The sequence below is a fragment of the Silurus aristotelis genome (genome assembly GCF_946808225.1).
Source record: "Silurus aristotelis genome assembly, chromosome: 26".
NCBI classification, from domain to species: Eukaryota; Metazoa; Chordata; class Actinopteri; order Siluriformes; family Siluridae; genus Silurus; species Silurus aristotelis.
The window spans coordinates 6611723-6628997 of NC_139599.1; the positions used below are offsets into that span (position 1 = coordinate 6611723).

General features: G+C 38.2%; 1 protein-coding gene across 20 annotated transcripts in view; it reads left to right on the plus strand.

Annotated features, from left to right (window-relative positions):
- Positions 1 to 6773: 6773 nt before the first annotated feature.
- mtmr4 (myotubularin related protein 4) overlaps positions 6774 to 17275 on the plus strand; it is a 68465-nt gene continuing 57963 nt past the window's right edge. For 4 of the 20 annotated variants that reach the window (XM_083531749.1, XM_083531755.1, XM_083531735.1 and 1 more), the window contains exon 1: positions 6774 to 6925. The gene's annotated coding sequence lies outside the window, so the exon portion shown is untranslated. Of the gene's footprint in view, positions 8414 to 9110; positions 15872 to 17275 lie in introns of those variants that run through there. The other 16 variants (XM_083531736.1, XM_083531740.1, XM_083531746.1 and 13 more) reach the window with 16 other exon arrangements.

Here is a 17275-nt window from a genome sequence, read left to right on the forward strand (position 1 = left end):
ATCACACAACACCCTCTACCGCAACCTGCTTTTACTACACAACACTCTCTACCTCAACCTGCTTTTACTACACAACACCCTCTACCTCAACCTGCTTTTACTACACAACACCCTCTACCGCAACCTGCTTTTACTACACAACACCCTCTACCTCAACCTGCTTTTACTACACAACACCCTCTACCTCAACCTGCTTTTACTACACAACACCCTCTACCTCAATCTGCTTTTACTACACAACACCCTCTACCGCAATCTGCTTTTACTACACAACACCCTCTACCGCAACCTGCTTTTACTACACAACACCCTCTACCTCAACCTGCTTTTACTACACAACACCCTCTACCTCAACCTGCTTTTACTACACAACACTCTCTACCTCAACCTGCTTTTACTACACAACACCCTCTTCCTCAACCCGCTTTTACTACACAACACCCTCTACCGCAACCTGCTTTTACTACACAACACCCTCTACCTCAACCTGCTTTTTTCTAAACAACACCCACTACCTCAATCTGCTTTTACTACACAACACCCTCTACCTCAACCTGCTTTTACTACACAACACTCTCTACCTCAATCTGCTTTTACTACACAACACTCTCTACCTCAACCTGCTTTTACTACACAACACCCTCTACCGCAACCTGCTTTTACTACACAACACCTTCTACCTCAACCTGCTTTTTTCTAAACAACACCCACTACCTCAATCTGCTTTTACTACACAACACCCTCTACCTCAACCTGCTTTTACTACACAACACTCTCTACCTCAATCTGCTTTTACTACACAACACTCTCTACCTCAACCTGCTTTTACTACACAACACCCTCTACCGCAACCTGCTTTTTTCTTCACAACACCCACTACCACAACCTGCTTTAACTACACAAATCCCTCTACCTCAACTTGTATTTACTACACAACACCCTCTACCTCAACCTGCTTTCACTACACAACACCCTCTACCTCAACCTGCTTTTACTACACAACACCCTCTACCGCAACTTGCTTTTACCACACAACACCCTCTACCTCAATCTGCTTTTACTACACAACACCCTCTACCTCAACCTGCTTTTACTACACAACACCCTCTACCTCAACCTGCTTTTACTACACAACACCCTCTACCTCAGTCTGCTTTTACTACACAACACCCTCTTCCTCAACCTGCTTTTACTACACAACACCCTCTACCGCAACCTGCTTTTACTACACAACACCTTCTACCTCAACCTGCTTTTTTCTAAACAACACCCACTACCTCAATCTGCTTTTACTACACAACACCCTCTACCTCAACCTGCTTTTACTACACAACACTCTCTAACTCAATCTGCTTTTACTACACAACACTCTCTACCTCAACCTGCTTTTACTACACAACACCCTCTACCTCTACCTGCTTTTAGTACACAACACCCTCTACCTCAACCTGCTTTTACTACACAACACTCTCTACCTCAACCTGCTTTTACTACACAACACCCTCTACCTCAACCTGCTTTTACTGCTTGAATGTACACTGTGAATAAAGCAAAAACGTTAGTTTTCAAATACTATACCCTCTAAAATTAGGGTATAGTACAAAAACAATATTTTCCATTGCAAATATATATATATAAAGAAAGCAAAAAAAAATTTTTAGGTATGCTCTCAGACTGTTGGACCACTGTGTCTTTTGATATTTGAACATTAGAGGGAGCAATCTTACTAGTATTCATTTTAATAAAGTAGTGCCACGTTTGTATCTGAAAGCTTTTCCCTCCCTCTCTCTTTTTGCTAATTTGAAATTGTAATATTACATTTGTTAAAGATATTTCCAAACCATTGCCGCTCTAAAATCCAAAAACTTGTGAAAGCATTTTGTTAATTTCTGCTGAAAAAAAAATACAAAATTACAGCAGAAGTGAGAAAGGTTTCTTCACCCCCACATTCTATTGTTTCCTACTCAACTTTTTACCTTTCCATCTAATCTGTCTTCACTGAACCATATAAAAGCTTGGTGTGGCCATGGTTTTCAAGGTATGAACAGGTTCAACTGGAGGATTAGCTGAGAGCAGTGTCAACAGGTCCCACATAGTAGTACACCTGTCCTTAAAACATGTGGATGTAGTTCCTAGTATGAGCTAAATGCATGCTATTACAATGTCAGGTGAGAGTGAAAAACACACATGACAATAATGACTTTGTTTCTCAAGTCTCAAATGAATGTTTATAGCAGGGGTCACCAATCTTTTTGAAACTGAGAGCTACTTCTTGGGTACCGATTAATGTGAAGGGCTACGAGTTTGATATACACACAGTTGTCACTTTGATCAGAAATAACAAATTTGCTCAATTTACCTTTATTATATGTTATTAATAATAATTAATGATATTCATCTATGTGAAGACTGATCATGGAAATGATTTCTCACAATAATTATCAACAATGATTTAACAAAGTAGGAAACAGCTATTTTTTAGAAAAGGCTTGCGGGCTACTCATGTGGTCCTTGCGCCATGTTGATGACCCCTGGTTTATAGTATATACATACCAGATTAAATATGTTTGTGCTTTTAGCAAATTCTATTTTTTCTAATAATAATTAGCTCTATTTCAGGCCACTCAAGATCTCCCACTCCAAGTAATCTATATCTTCCTGTAGGTTCCTTTGTGCACAGGGGCATTTTCATGCTGGAACAGGGTTGGGTTTCCAATTTGAAGTAAAGAGAAAATCTACATCAACCGCATCCAAAGACATCCTATACAATTGAGTGCATCTAACTTTGTGGTTTATGGAAGAACCACAAATGACTGGAAGGGTCATGTCATGTCCCAATACTTGTACTTATACCGTTTATATACTATCTATTGAAAGATTTCTATTAAAAGATATGAGCAACAATCTTTGAACACCAAACAGATTTTTCATGCAAATGCAGGTGTGTGTGTGTGTGTGTGTGTGTGTGTGTCTAAGAAGGGAGCGAAAGAGACAGATGTGTAGTAATCTTCTACATAGAGGCAACACCCACTAACAACACATACGCACCACTTAATAACCTCTCTGTTTAAGACCATTTCTGTTTGTCTTACGTTAATAATTGCCAAGGATAGAGTTGTGTGGCAATCATGTTACGCCAGATTAAATATTGCAGGCTTGCATGTATCATGAAACAATTCAATTTCCTCAGCTGCTGCTTTGCTTTAATGAAGGACAATATAAAGCAGATAACCTGATAATTAACCTTTAATAGTGTTGTCTGAAAAGTCTTTTGAAGTGTTGGTTGGTGATGCATTCGATGCTTTTTAAATTAATAGCATGCATTCTGACCAAAAGTGGATGAATTAATATAAATGCCACTTAGGACCATGCTAAGTCATGATGAATATTAATGGTTAATGCATTCAACCAACATTTTCTATCACTGACAATGAAAAGGACTGTATAAATGTTTGATAAAATAATCACAGGTTATCTGACCATTGTTATAGCTTTATGACAAAATTACTAACTTCCTTCTAATTTCTAAAAATAATCATGAATGGTAAGAAATTTCCACTTTCCAACCTTTAACATGCACTATAGGACTAAGGTTTTTTTAGATCCCTGTCTATAAGATTGTGTATGTGCTTTTTGAAACTCCTATTCCACATGCTCTTATAATAACGTCGACTTTTCTGGGAAGATTTTCAACTAGATTTTGGAGTGTGCTTGGGGAAATTTGTGATCATTCAGCCATAAGCTTGTAAAGTCAGGTACTGATGTAGGGTGAGGAGGCCTGGGGTGCAGTCAGCTTTTTCAGTTCATCACAACGGTCTTCAAATAAGGTTGAGATCAGAGATCTACAGCAGGCCACTCAAAATCTTCGAATTCAACCATGTCATGTCATGTCAAGTCAAGTCAAGTTTATTTCTTTAGCACTTTTCACAACAGGCATTGTCTCAAAGCAGCTTTACAGAATTTAACAGTCAAGGTGAATGGTGTGTATTTATCCCTGATGAGCAGCCGTGGTGACTGTGGCAAGAAAAAGATGTTATGAGGAAGAAGCCTTGAGAGGAACCAGACTCAAAAGGGGAACCCATCCTCATTTAGGTGACATCAAGAGTGTGATTATAAATCTTTCAACAATTCAAACCACATATGGCTGGAAATGTCAGGTGTCCCCATACAATATTATTTCGGTTTAGATTTATTTTTTGAGATTTGAGAGAAAGCGCATTACAAACATTTCTGAAGCAGAGACAAATTCATAGTTTTCCTGCTGGAAGTTGTAATTATGTTTTAAAACTAATTAAATGACCTTGCAGCCTGCTAGACCATCAAGAACATTATTCACACATGCTTATAAAATAAGTGAAATTTTTCTCTGACAAAATAAAAAATGAGGAAGTGGCATGAGGAAGTTTCCATGAGATAAGATAATGAGTTTGTGAAAAGCTATGAGGCAAAATTTAACTAGTTGATGAACTTATCATATAATTCTCTCTTTTTATTTTTAATTTCTGTTGATTTTTTAAGTACATACATTCGGGTTGACGTAATTATTAATAGAGGAGGAACATCTTACTTGCTTCATATTTTTTAGATGCTTTCCTATTTGACCCAAAATCCACATTATATTGATCAAGAAAATTCAACATCATTATTCATGATGTTTAATTTCATCATCACGTTCACAGTATAAATGTAAGAATAAATCTAATCAAACCTAATTCAAGTAGCTGAAAGCAATAATAATAGTTATACAAAATTTGAAATAATATTTAGAATGTTTATTTTCATTGGGAGGAACGAGATTGGACAGGATTAGAAAAGAAGTTTGTTAGAAGGACAGCACATGTAGGACATTTTGGAGGCAAAGTTGAGATGGTTTGGACATGTGCAGAGGAGGGACCTGGGGGATATCGGTAGGAGAATGCTGAGGATGGAGCCACCAGGAAGGAGGAAAAGAGGAAGACCAAGGAGAAGGTTTATGGATGTGGTAAGGGACATGCAGGTAGTTTGTTTGAAAGTGGCAGATGTAGAGAACAGGGGGGTATGAAGACGGATGATCTGCTGTGACGACCCCTAATGGGATCAGCCAAAAAAAGAAGAAGTGAAAACAGTTTGTAACAGATGTAAAGAGTTATTTTGTTTATGTGTATGCTTTATAGCTTATAATATATGTTGATTGAAAAATGAGGTAAGCCATTAATAAAGAATTAAATATACTCCATCAAGACATTTTAGACTCATTTAAATGATCACTATACCATATAGATGCAATTCATATACATGAGACCTGATATGATTCACAAATAAGTTTCAGTATTAATAGTATGCAAATGTATTCTTTTATTATCACTAGCTCTAAAAAAAGAAGAAAAGAAGAAGTTGTACTTTCCATGAAATTAAATAGTCACAATAAAAATAAATGATCTTGTGTTTCTAGTAAGCTTTTTTATTCATTCTGTGACCATTTTTAATCCTCTACAAATGTTTTTGCACACTTTTGAATACTTCACACTGAACCCCACATCTCACATCCCACACACACAGAATGTGAACATTTCAGTGAATGGTATGATTGCTGCTGTTCTGGTGTTCTCGCCTGTTTACAACCAATATAAAAAGTTAGCATATCTTTGATACATGTTTTTTTATGTATAGAAAAAAGGAATACAAGATAAAATAGTTGCGAAATGGCAAACAACAATAGATAGATTTTTCAGAAAAAACAAACAGAACATTTACGAAAACAAAAGAAAAACATGTATTATAAAATGATCCCCCATAGGATGGTGTTGCCACCACCATGCTTCGTAGCGATAAATTTTTTAGCATTAAGTCCAAGTTTTTTTGTCTAGCCTAGCTTCTCAATAACCCAGACATGTGTAAGGTTATAAGAGATTATTGTTACATACAGAGATTTTGTCAGTATTTGTAACTTCTTCAATGTTGATGGTCCATTACTATTGGTTGCTTGGTAAGTCTTTCTGTCAGTTTTAGAGGGACTTCCTGTTCTTGGTAAAAGTGTTGCCCTATTTTCTCCACTCACGGACAATGGTGTTCCATGGTACATCAGGGTCATTCTGAAATTCCTTTGTAACACTCTTCTGATTAATGCGTTTTGACAATGAGATTCCATACATGCCTTTTGAGCTCTTTGTGAACAATGACTTTAGTAGGCAGATGAAACAAAAAAAGACTGCTGATTTTAATTTGGAGATAATCAGAATCACTTCATTTATGAAGTGTATGATACATTTTTTTAACATGGGTTTATAATTTTGAGCACAGTCATATTTTCCATTGGAAAAAGGCATGTGTACTTATGAAAACAGTTTTTTTTCTTTCTGTTCCCTACAACATGATTTTTTTTTATATCACATTATCTATCTATCTATCTATCTATCTATCTATCTATCTATCTATCTATCCATCCATCCATCCATCCATCCATCCATCCATCCATCCATCCATCCATCCATCCATCCATCCATCCATCCATCCATCCATCCATCCATCCATCCATCCATCCATCCATCCATCCATCCTAATCTACACCCTCTCCATAATATTTCGACTTGCTCAATGCCGTCGCTTTAAATAAACACGCGCCGGGACACGTGACCCGATAGTGCCGCGCTGTGATTTTCTATTGGTCGGTTTTGTGCCGCGGCAATTCGGCGTGATTGGTCGTTGTGTGGGTGTGTTCGCGCCTCAAACGCCGACATTAAGGCGACCGCTTCGCCCACAGTCGTAAACGCAGATTGGTTATGCAGCTCGAGCGGATTACGTCATGTGAGCCAGTCTTCCCCCTGCGATTGGTCGAGCGACCGCGTCAAGTCGACCACGATTGGCTGATGCGTGAGGTCATCGCGAGTGAATGCGGAAGTCGTGTGGGCTGTACTGAGTCACCGTTGGGTCAGCTGATTGTTTCTGAGTGAGTAACTCGTCTCGACCAAATCTTATTTCGTTAAATGCGCGTTTCAACCGTAAACTTTAAAGCATGCTGATGCCGAAACTCGATCTTATTGGGTCGAGCTTTAGAACTTTCCGCTTTCTCTGATTGTACGATTATGTATGAATCTAGCGGCTGGGTCCAAAAAGAATAGCATGCTATCCGAGCCAACTGCAAACACTGATCGGCGTGTTCTGTTGGGGAAAGCCCGAGTGTATGTTAGTCTAGCAGTGGAGCTCAGGTGACTGGAGTTGATCTAGCATCACAGGAACCGGTTTGTGTTTGTCAGAATGTGTACGAGTTGATTTGATCATCACCATAAGATGCTTGATTGTGTCCAGGGGCGTGGCCACAAGGGGTTACACGGGGTGGCCGACAGGCAACATTGTTACCCACCCTGGTTACCCTGGCTGACCTCTGATCTCTGACCAGTTCACTCATCTGAAAGGTCTATTATTACAGGCTCACATATGAAATAGTAATGAAAGTATTGTGGATCTTTACACTCATGTCATCATTCACTTTTCACTAAGGAGCAGAGATTCTGGCTAATTTCTGTACAATATTATGTGAAACCACCTCCTGTGTGTGGTTCTTCTTTATTATTATTCCTTCTCCTGTTCTACAAACCCTGGACACACTACTGATTTTTCAACTTTTGTACTTTAAAAAAAAAAATTTTATTTATCGCAAATAACATCAAAACTGGTGAGTGCAGGAAGTAATCAGGATTTCTTTGTAACCTCTGGTACAGAAGGTAGCAGGACATTCATTCGCAGCTTCTGCGGTTCAGGTCTAAGCTCTTGTTATATTTCCACATGCGGTTCTACCTCCGAAAATAGTGCCAAAATCATTACCCCTATACGTGAACGCATGCTTGTGTATGGATTTTTTGGTAATGGCCTTGCATCGTTTATCGTTCTCTGGATTAAAGGCTACTGATGATACATTTCTGATACAAGTTCCATGTCAAGGTCTGAAGTTTGAGGAAGAAAATCGAAATTGTTTAAATGTTCCTTTGGGGTTTTATTAGAAAGCCTGATTAAATGTAGATTTACTGTTTATAAACAAATAACATAAGTACATAATCATGGATGTATTATATTTAAATTTAAAGAGTTAATAATTTATAAGCTTCCAGTCAACCAATGTTGAGGATTAAAGCAGTTTAAACTGTACATTAATGGGGGAAAAACCCAACCAGGTTAGTGATGAGTTGTAATAGTAATATCTGTTTTTTCTCCAAATTTGGTGACTACGGTGTGCATGAAACGTCTCGTATTTGCTAATACTACACAAGGACCTGTTGGTACACTCTTGCTGGTTGTATTGTGTAAGTATATATTTCTCTCTCTCTCTCTTCTTGCACCCATTTGATTCCCTCGTTTACTCTGCCCCAGCAGCAAGAACCCGCAAAGCTCTACTGCCTGTCCTGAAATACCTAATTGATGTGCCTCGATCATGTTACAGGTCAGGGCTGCACCTTAAATAGCCACATGACTCGCTCTGAATTTGGGCTTGCATGCTCCATGAGGGTATGTTTGTATCTCTCCATAGTAATAACATGTGCTGTGTGCTGCTGTTGTTCTCTTCCCCACGTGTATGACCAATGGTTAGAGGGCTGGGATAAGAAGTGGCTCGTTGTTCAAAGCTTTGGCTGAGTTGCTCTTGGGGCCCTTGTTGAAAAGAATAAGTGCTTGCGACAAAAAGTTAACATTCTGTCTGGAACGCAATAGAAACCCATTAGTCAAAAGATGTTTACTAAGCAGCTGTAATGGGTCCTGTAGTGTGTCTGTGTAAGCGTGTCTGCAATCTCACACTTGGGAAGCAAAAGGTGTCATAACCCGAACATAACTGCCAGCGGTTACATTTGCGAGTTAAAGAGGACCGTGTGTATTAGCTTGCGTATTAGGTTCTCACACTGTTTTCCTTTCCACAGTGAAACGCACAACAATTTGGACCTATCGTTTGTGCGTACCATTCTGAACGATCGTGTGAACAAAGTGATTGGTTGGAGATCTCGTATCAGTCAGGCCAATCTTTAAAGAAAGTTTTGAGATGAAGTGGCAGAATGTTTGTAGACACCTAACTATAAAACTTTTTGAACTTCCCATTCCACATTTAGTCCCCATTTGCTGTTATACTGACCTCCACTCTTCTTGGTAGATATTCCACTAGATTTTGGAGCGTGATTGTGGAGGAGGCCTGGGATGCAGTCAGATTTCCAGTTCATTTCAACTCTTGTGTGAAACATATCTTCATTAAGTTGGCTTTGTGTCCAGGGGGAACATCATGCTGGAGCAAATCTGGGTTTATTAGTTGAAGTTAAGTGAAAATGTATTGTTAATGCATCCAAAGACCTCCTCTACTGTTGTGTGTCTCTATCTAACTTTGGACTTTTGATGGAAAAGTCAGGTGTTCCAAAACTTTTGTCAATATAAGGTTCCTAAGATAAGATGTTTTATATCACAATATATATTTGAAAGAGAAATTTTTTAATTTTTAAAAAAACAGTATGAACAGTACATGGTAGATGAAACGGAATGATATTGAGCTGCATTTTTTTAAATATTCTAAATCGTTGAAATATATACAAAACTATAAATACATGTTTAACTTGACCGATAGACAATTGATTTAACTGATCTTTAAACCATGTTAAGCTCATATTGTGTGGGTCAGATTGACCAACACACTGGTGAAAACAACCAAAAAAAGGTCTAAACATTGGTTAGCTAGATGTGTCATTAACTCAAATAGTGAATGTCAAGCTTTGATCATGTTGTTTTTATAGCGTCGTGTTAAACAGGTATGTCTAATCAATTACTAAAGTACTTCTAGCCTGGTTGTCAAAAATCTGCAATGGTTCTCTGTCATAGTCATCATTAAACGTTTAAATGCATTTTATTCACTCTTTTTCTTTTCCGTGTATATTTATGGTATCTGGCTGATGCCCGTATCCAAAAAGAGTTACTTCCTTATTTATACAACGGAGAAGTTGAGGGTTATGGCCTTTGCTCAGATTCCAAGGAGCAGCAGTTTGGTAGTGCTGGGGTTTAAACGTTTGGCTTTCCAATCGAAAGAAACCACTTTTCAAGTTTTAAAATGTTAAGATTATTATTGGAGTTAAGATACATGCATTTCTCTTATTGGTATTCCTGATGTTTGAACTTTGTAATAAATGAGCTTTTGCAAAAGCATTAAATGTGAGGTTCATATGAACTGGCTTGTATTATGATTTGAGTCTCAGATACTCAAAACAGTGATTAAGTTGTTTTGATGTTCTATTTATTTTGTTCTTCACATTACCACCATAAGCACGTGGTGGCACAGTTCAGAAATAGTGTTTGATTTGTGCAGAAGGAGAATTGTCTTCTAAGGAAGGAGAAACGAGTCGGCGCAAGCAGATTATATCTGTGGCCTAGAAAAACCTGGCAGCTCTCCTTGGAAATGCTATCCTGCACTAATGCACATCTTTGCATGCCAACTTTCGACACCTGATGTCAGAACTTGATGTAAAACCGTAAACGTGCATGGATGCAGGGTCCAGTCGTTCCTCAACCACAATTTTACTCTCAAACACACAGCCCTTGTGTGTTGTGTAATGGTGTTGTGCGCGTTTCAGTCCAGTGTTGTGGAGAATGTGAAGAGGTCTCCTCGTGCATCTCCCTTGAACGATATGCAACACTACTGCTTATGCAATCTTTGCACTTTAGCCTTTTATTGTGGCTCGAACTTTGAAACCCAACCTGTGCTATGCAGAGGGTAAAAATGGTTTGATAGTGAGATTAAGTATTTAAAATCATTGCATGAAGAAATCAGAATTAAAGCTTACTTCTTTTTTTTAGAAATTGAAAGTAGTGCCCAAATATGGTGACGTTTACAATCTGTTTCTACAAATCCTAAAGTTCATGATGTAATCGACTGCTGGGTGAATATAGTTTATATAACTCGGTGCAGTAGTAACATGGTGGGTGTGTATTGAGGCTGTTACACAGTGGCACCATTGAGCATGTTTTTTTTCCACGTAATTTCATTACACATATTAATTAACAAAGTCTTTAAATAAATGGACATGAACTGGTGTGTTTTTTTTTTTTTTTTTTAACATTTATTATTAATTCCTACTCCCAGGATTGTATGGTTGTGCCTGGGATATTAATTTTCTCTTTTATTTCCTTTTTTTTTTGTCTAGGAATTGTCTGGTGAATAAGTGGGCTCACTAAGCCGCAGATATTTGTCCTACCCAAAAATAATCTTTCCATATTTGTAATTATTTCTACCTCCTTTTCGACCTTTCTACCAAGTTATTTTTATTTCTTCCCTTACCATTGTTGCTTAATAAATTTTTTGGGGGAGATACGATTTTTTTTCATTTTTGCAGAATGCCTTCCCCATTTTCCGTTCACTATTCGACACCCAAAGTTTTGAAATAGGGAAAGAAAAGAACTTGATGTTACATGCCTTTTCCATTTATATATGAGTTCTGCTTTGATGCTTTTTTTTTTTTTTTTTTTGATGAGGATGGTGTCTAGAAATTGTGGCATGATCTAAGCGTCAGCGAGTATTTATGCATCAGGAGCTCATGTGGTCAATTTATTGTTGGTACAATACAATCACAAAGCTGCTGTTTATTGTTTTATCATGCGAGAACAAAAACGTAATTCCTGGAAAGTTTCCTGTGCAGTCTACGATGTCTTTTCTGATCAGGGAAGAATCACACGGCACGCAAAATGGCGCATGCGTTCTTCTTCAGTTAATGCACATAACAAAAAAGTGTAGACATTCCGTGTACCTTACATAATCACATCGTAAAGATCATATAGACACTGAACAGACAACATAGAAATGTGTGTTTAGAGAACTAGTGTGATGACCATCTTAACACTAACACCTGCTTTACACCAGAGAGGGTGTGAAAGAGGGAATGTGAATGCTGAGCCAGCATTAAAGGAACACACCTTGTAGAGAAACCTTTCATTAAAGATCCAAGCGTATGCCATGAAAGCATATCGCAGTTGGTGGTTGTGATGGTCCGGGGTTCTGCTCCTGCAAATCCCTCGGTTCATGAAATTCGAAACCCCACCCACTTTGCATTTGTCAAAAAAAAAAAGTACAAAAGTTTGTAAAGCTTTTAGAAAAAAAGTTGCATGAACAAAAATGTCGCACAATTACCCCAAAACTGAAACTCGATGTGGTTTACATTTACTAACTTGATTGGCGATTTCTCGCACAAAAAATGTACAAATTTGTCAAACCTGGTATGCTGAATCCTTGGACATTTTTTTAACTAAGAGTTACACCAAAGTGCATGCAAGTATTCCATGAAACGGGTGCTAAAGCATCCCAATAAAATTTTCTCATAAGATGGACATTGTTTTAAATATAAATTTAAGATTTAAGTAGAGAAAAGTTATTATTGGAGTAAACAAATCCATAACAATGACAAGCTTATTGTGATATTTTATGGGCTTATTTTTCTCTCTCAAAGTTGCTCGTTGAAGAAATGGACGATATTTGCTATAGACCTTCGAAAAACAAATTGCTTTTATTTGGTAAACAATATCCTCTTTTATTACATGTATTATTGCTTGCATGAATAACGTGACCTTTCGAGAATCAGGAACATGCAGGTATATGGAAAAACTGAGTAATATAAAGTACAGTGCTGAGCTGTCCTACAGCTCTCATGCTAGCACAATCTTTTATTTGTGATCTATAGAAAATCATGTGGGTTTTCTATATAGAGGCTACCATTGGCCATGGCTAACTGTTTTCATTGTCATAGAAAAATATTGACTATCAGAAAAAGGCATCTCTCAGAAGGGTGGTTCTGAAAGATTTTTTGGTTTTGAAGAAGATTGTATCTCTTGGGCTTTTCATTTAGTTTAGTTTGTGAAATTTAGTTTATGGTAACCAAAAATGAAACTTCTTGTTGGTAGGTGGAGGGATTAAAAGTTGTCTAAGGCTGGTGGATTAACACTTAATTCTGTGTTATGTTTTCTTATAAACTAACAAACTTGTGCTTGGACCCCAGAGTTGGTTGTATTTGTTGAGATGCTGTGTTATGTTTTTTTTTTTTTTCAAAATTTGTTTTTACTTTTCATATTTTCCTACCTAATGAACTTTAACGTTTTACATTTGGTATGACTGCAGGGGAGGGTGGGCGCAGTTTTTTGTTATCTTTAGCTTGAAAAAGTCTAGAATTGTTTAAAGCATTTGAAGCATGTTCCAATCTTCTGTCAAACAGTAGTGAGAGCAGTGCAGACATGGTGAGGGGCCGGTGGTGAGGAGCTGAAGGGTGGAAAAAGAAATAAACAATGAACAAGTGTGAGAGAGAGAGCGAGAGAGAGAGAGAGAGTGTGTGATTGTCAGTGGGAGTGGACAGGGGAGGAGTGAGTTCTGGCTGTTTGGAAGCCGAGTACTAGAGCAAGTGTATAGAGTTTGCGCAAACTATTCCTTTTGGTAGACTTTCCGGTTGAATTTGAACTCCAGAGACGATCCTTTTTTTTTTTTGTTTGTTTTTTGTTTTTTTTTTGTTTTTGGTTGAGCAGGTAGGAACCAACTCTCAGAGAATGTACTGAATTCGTTCACATTTTGTTTGTTGGTTGAAACAAGTATGGATGTAAAAAAAAAAAAGTAAAACATATTTTTGAACAGAGTAGAAGTTTGAGTGTGGTTGGAGGGGGGTGTGTCAGTGAGGTGGGTGTGTGTGTGTGTGTGTGTGTGTGTGTGTGTGTGTGTGTGCGCGTGTATGCGTGTTTCCTGAGCTCTACTACCGAAGTCAAGAAAATAACACCGACTTCTAGGCTCCTTCTACAGTTTATTATTGTGCATTCATATATTTGAGCATGCGTCTCCTTGTCAGGCCTGTGTATTTTTATATTCTAATATCTTTACCTTTAGGCTTTTGGCGTTTAATCGAGGTAAACCGTGTTTGTATATTGGGTGTAGAGTGATGACAGACTTTTGTCTAGCTGAGGAATCTGTAAGAAAGACGAATCAAATTAATTGACAAATTTGACATCTAAAAGCTCTTAATTTGTGAAGATGTTTTAAGTGAAATATTATCCTGAATGGCCTGGTCTGTAGCTGCTTGTTGATTTATTTGGGTGGTTAAATATTAAGAATCCATGCACTGCATTCCTTTGGTTAACTTGTAAGATTTTAAACTGACCATCTAAATATTTGGATATGTGACAATTTGGCTCTTATTGAGCACTAAGGAGTTAAAATAGCATATTTCACACACTGCATCAGGGGTTGTTAAGTAGGGGGTAAACTTGCAGACGTGGGGTTGGGGGAATTTTTGTTGTGGGGCAGATCAGGTTATGAAAAATATTCTGTGGTAAGCATGAACCTTAGCGGCTTCTGCAGCACATCTTCTACGGCTGTTTTCATTATTTAGCTGAAGGTACGTCATTAGACCAGAGACTAGCCACTGGGCAGGGTACATAATTTTAGAATTACTTCAGAACTGCAAGAGGTTTTATTTTTAGGTGGTGGAGGCGTTACGATTTCTGTGATCTATCAAAGATTATCGTTCGAAAAACGATCTCAAGAACATTCGAAGAACAACTGGTGGGATGTTGTTTTTTTAGGATTGTATAAGGAATGAATTAGATTAAGGAATGAATTTTTGGCTTAAGCATGTGGACAAAACATTTGACACTTTTTTCTCTCTTTTTTTTTTTTTTGTAAATAGACTTTCTACCCAAAATAGGTTTTAATGGTATTTTTTTTTTTTTAAAGCCGTCCAAATTGATGGTGGCGAAGGTTCCTCCATTCCTCCATGTAGCACAGTGTTGACTTCCACTTTTTCAATTTTGTTTTCCTGTCACATGGTTTGTTAAAAAAGAAAAAGAAAACTGATGATAACATCATACATTTGTCTGTATTTCAGTACAAAAATGGTTTGGATATAAAATGAAACGTTATTTAAAGTATTTCTGTTGCTTATCATTTTTTGTAAGGAAGGAAATTGTTAAATGTTTGTACAAAGTGAAGGAAACTGTTGTGTTCAGGGAAATGTGTTTTCATTTCCTTTTTGCATTGTTTTTTTTTTTTTTTTTTTTTTAAAGGTTACAAGCTTTCACAGGTTGTGAAAAGTTCCCCTTAAAAATGTAGCCGTATTCCTGTGTAAAATAGACCCAGGGAACCTATTGATTGGCAGAGTGGCAGGGAAGTTGTCGTTCAGTGGTTATGACTGTGGACTTTGGATTTGAAGGTCATGAGTTTAAAAATCCCAGCATTGTCAAGCTGCCACTGCTGGGCCCTTGAGCAAGGCCCTCAACTGTAAACTGCTTAGAGGTATAAATGGGGTAATTAAAGGTTGCTCTGGATGAGGGCGTCTACCAAATGCCATAAATATAATCTGAAGTAATCTATTTGGTCATGAATGAGATGATCACTGAGTCTCACCATTCTAACTGCATGCTTTTGTGAAATGGTGGGTGTGTGTGTGTGTGGGGAGGAAAGGGAGGGCTGCTGCCCATTGAACCCCATTGTTCCCTCTGAAGATCTCTTGATTTGAGCTGCACCCTGAGGCTGAACGCAGTACAGCGCGCGCGGGGGGACCGTCACGTACTTCACGCAGCCCAACCCCCTGTTTGTGGAAAGCCAAAACAACTCTTTTTAATTGTTTTTTCGACCCTTCTTTGACGGAGAAAATCATTAACGCTTTTCTGAAACACACCAAAAGACCGCCTAAATGATCGCAATTGGCGTTTTGACATTTCTATTAACGTTCTTGTATTTATTTTTAATAGACGGGCGACTCTTTTGGCTATCCACAAACAGTTTAATCGCGCACGTGCTACGCCGAGTACACATTCACACATACCTACATGCAGACGAGGGCGTGCGCTGAGTGGAAGCGCGAGGAATTAATTTTTTTTTTTTTTTTTTGGTCGATGTTTCCGGAAGCAGGTATTTTTTGTTTACATTTCAGTACATGTTTTTAATTGCATTCTTATTTTTGTGGCGTTCGCTTAACTAACAGTCTTAAATTCCTAAAACATACAGGTTAAATACATTAAGTTTAGAATCAAAATGTGAAAGAAGGGCAAATAAAATGTCTTCATATATTTATTTTTTTAGTCATGCCGTGTTTAAAAAGCCATTAACAAGGTTTTGTGTGTTTTGAGGAAGAGAGACTCTTTGGGGAAGTCCTCGCATTCTCTGCAATGATTTGCTCTTCCTCTTAGTCTCTAATGATTTTAGGTATGAAGCTGATTCCAGATCAGTTTTTATTTCTAGTTTAAGTCAGTAAGCAGAAGTGTACAACTTTTCTTATATAAGAAAAACCACCACCACAAGGACTGTAATTGTGTAAGTGTCTCTTGAGACCTGGGCTCTTGTGGAGTTTTCAGTTTCTCTTTCTTGTAAATTAGATCTCATCCCAATAATGTTGTTTAGAGACCAGTGGCATTGAGTAAAAGACAGGAAGTGGAGCTGGAGGCAGCAGAGCTGAAGATGTTGAGATTTTTGTTGGGAGTGACGACGATGGACAGGATTAGAAATGAGTTTATTAGAGGGACAGCGCATGTAGGTCGTTTTAGTGACAAGCTGAGGGAGGTGAGATTGAGACGGTTTGGACATGTGCAGAGGAGGGACATGAGTTATATATTGGTAGAAGAATGATGAGGATGGAGCCACCAGGAAAAAGGGAAAAGAGGAAAACCAAGGAGGAGGTTTATGGATGTGGTGAGGGAAGACATGCAGGTAGTTGGCGTGAAAGAGGCAGATGTAGAGGACAGGGGGGTATAGAGACGGATGATCCGCTGTGGCAAACCCTAATGGGAGCAGCCGAAAGAAAATGAAGATGAAGGTGGAGTTATGTGCAGGTACAGCAGGTGTAGGAAAGGATTCCCCTTCAGTTGTAGTTCCACGCTTCAACGCTAGAGGGAGATTCACAGTTCATGATTAGTGACCTCTGTGACATCACAGTGCATGTTCTCTTTATCAAGAGCATTAAATGCCAGAACATTGAGCATTTACGACATCATGCAACCCACCAGCAGTTAGCAGATTATAGCAAGAATCACATCACACCCAGTACAGTTTGAGTGTTCTGAATCCTGTAACGTTTTTACTGACACGCAGGGGCGAGTACAACCTCCTGATCAGTGCACACCAGATAGTGAAACTTTCCTTACGGTAGGTCCTTCGCACCAGATAGTAAACCTTCCTAACAAGCTGGTATTGCCAAGTGCATGTCTGATCCCATGAGGAACGCTCACACACGCTGACAATCAGCCAGTTCGCTCTAAATAGATTCTGCAAAGTAGAAAAATTGCGCATAGACTATATGGACAAAAAATGTACATTAGA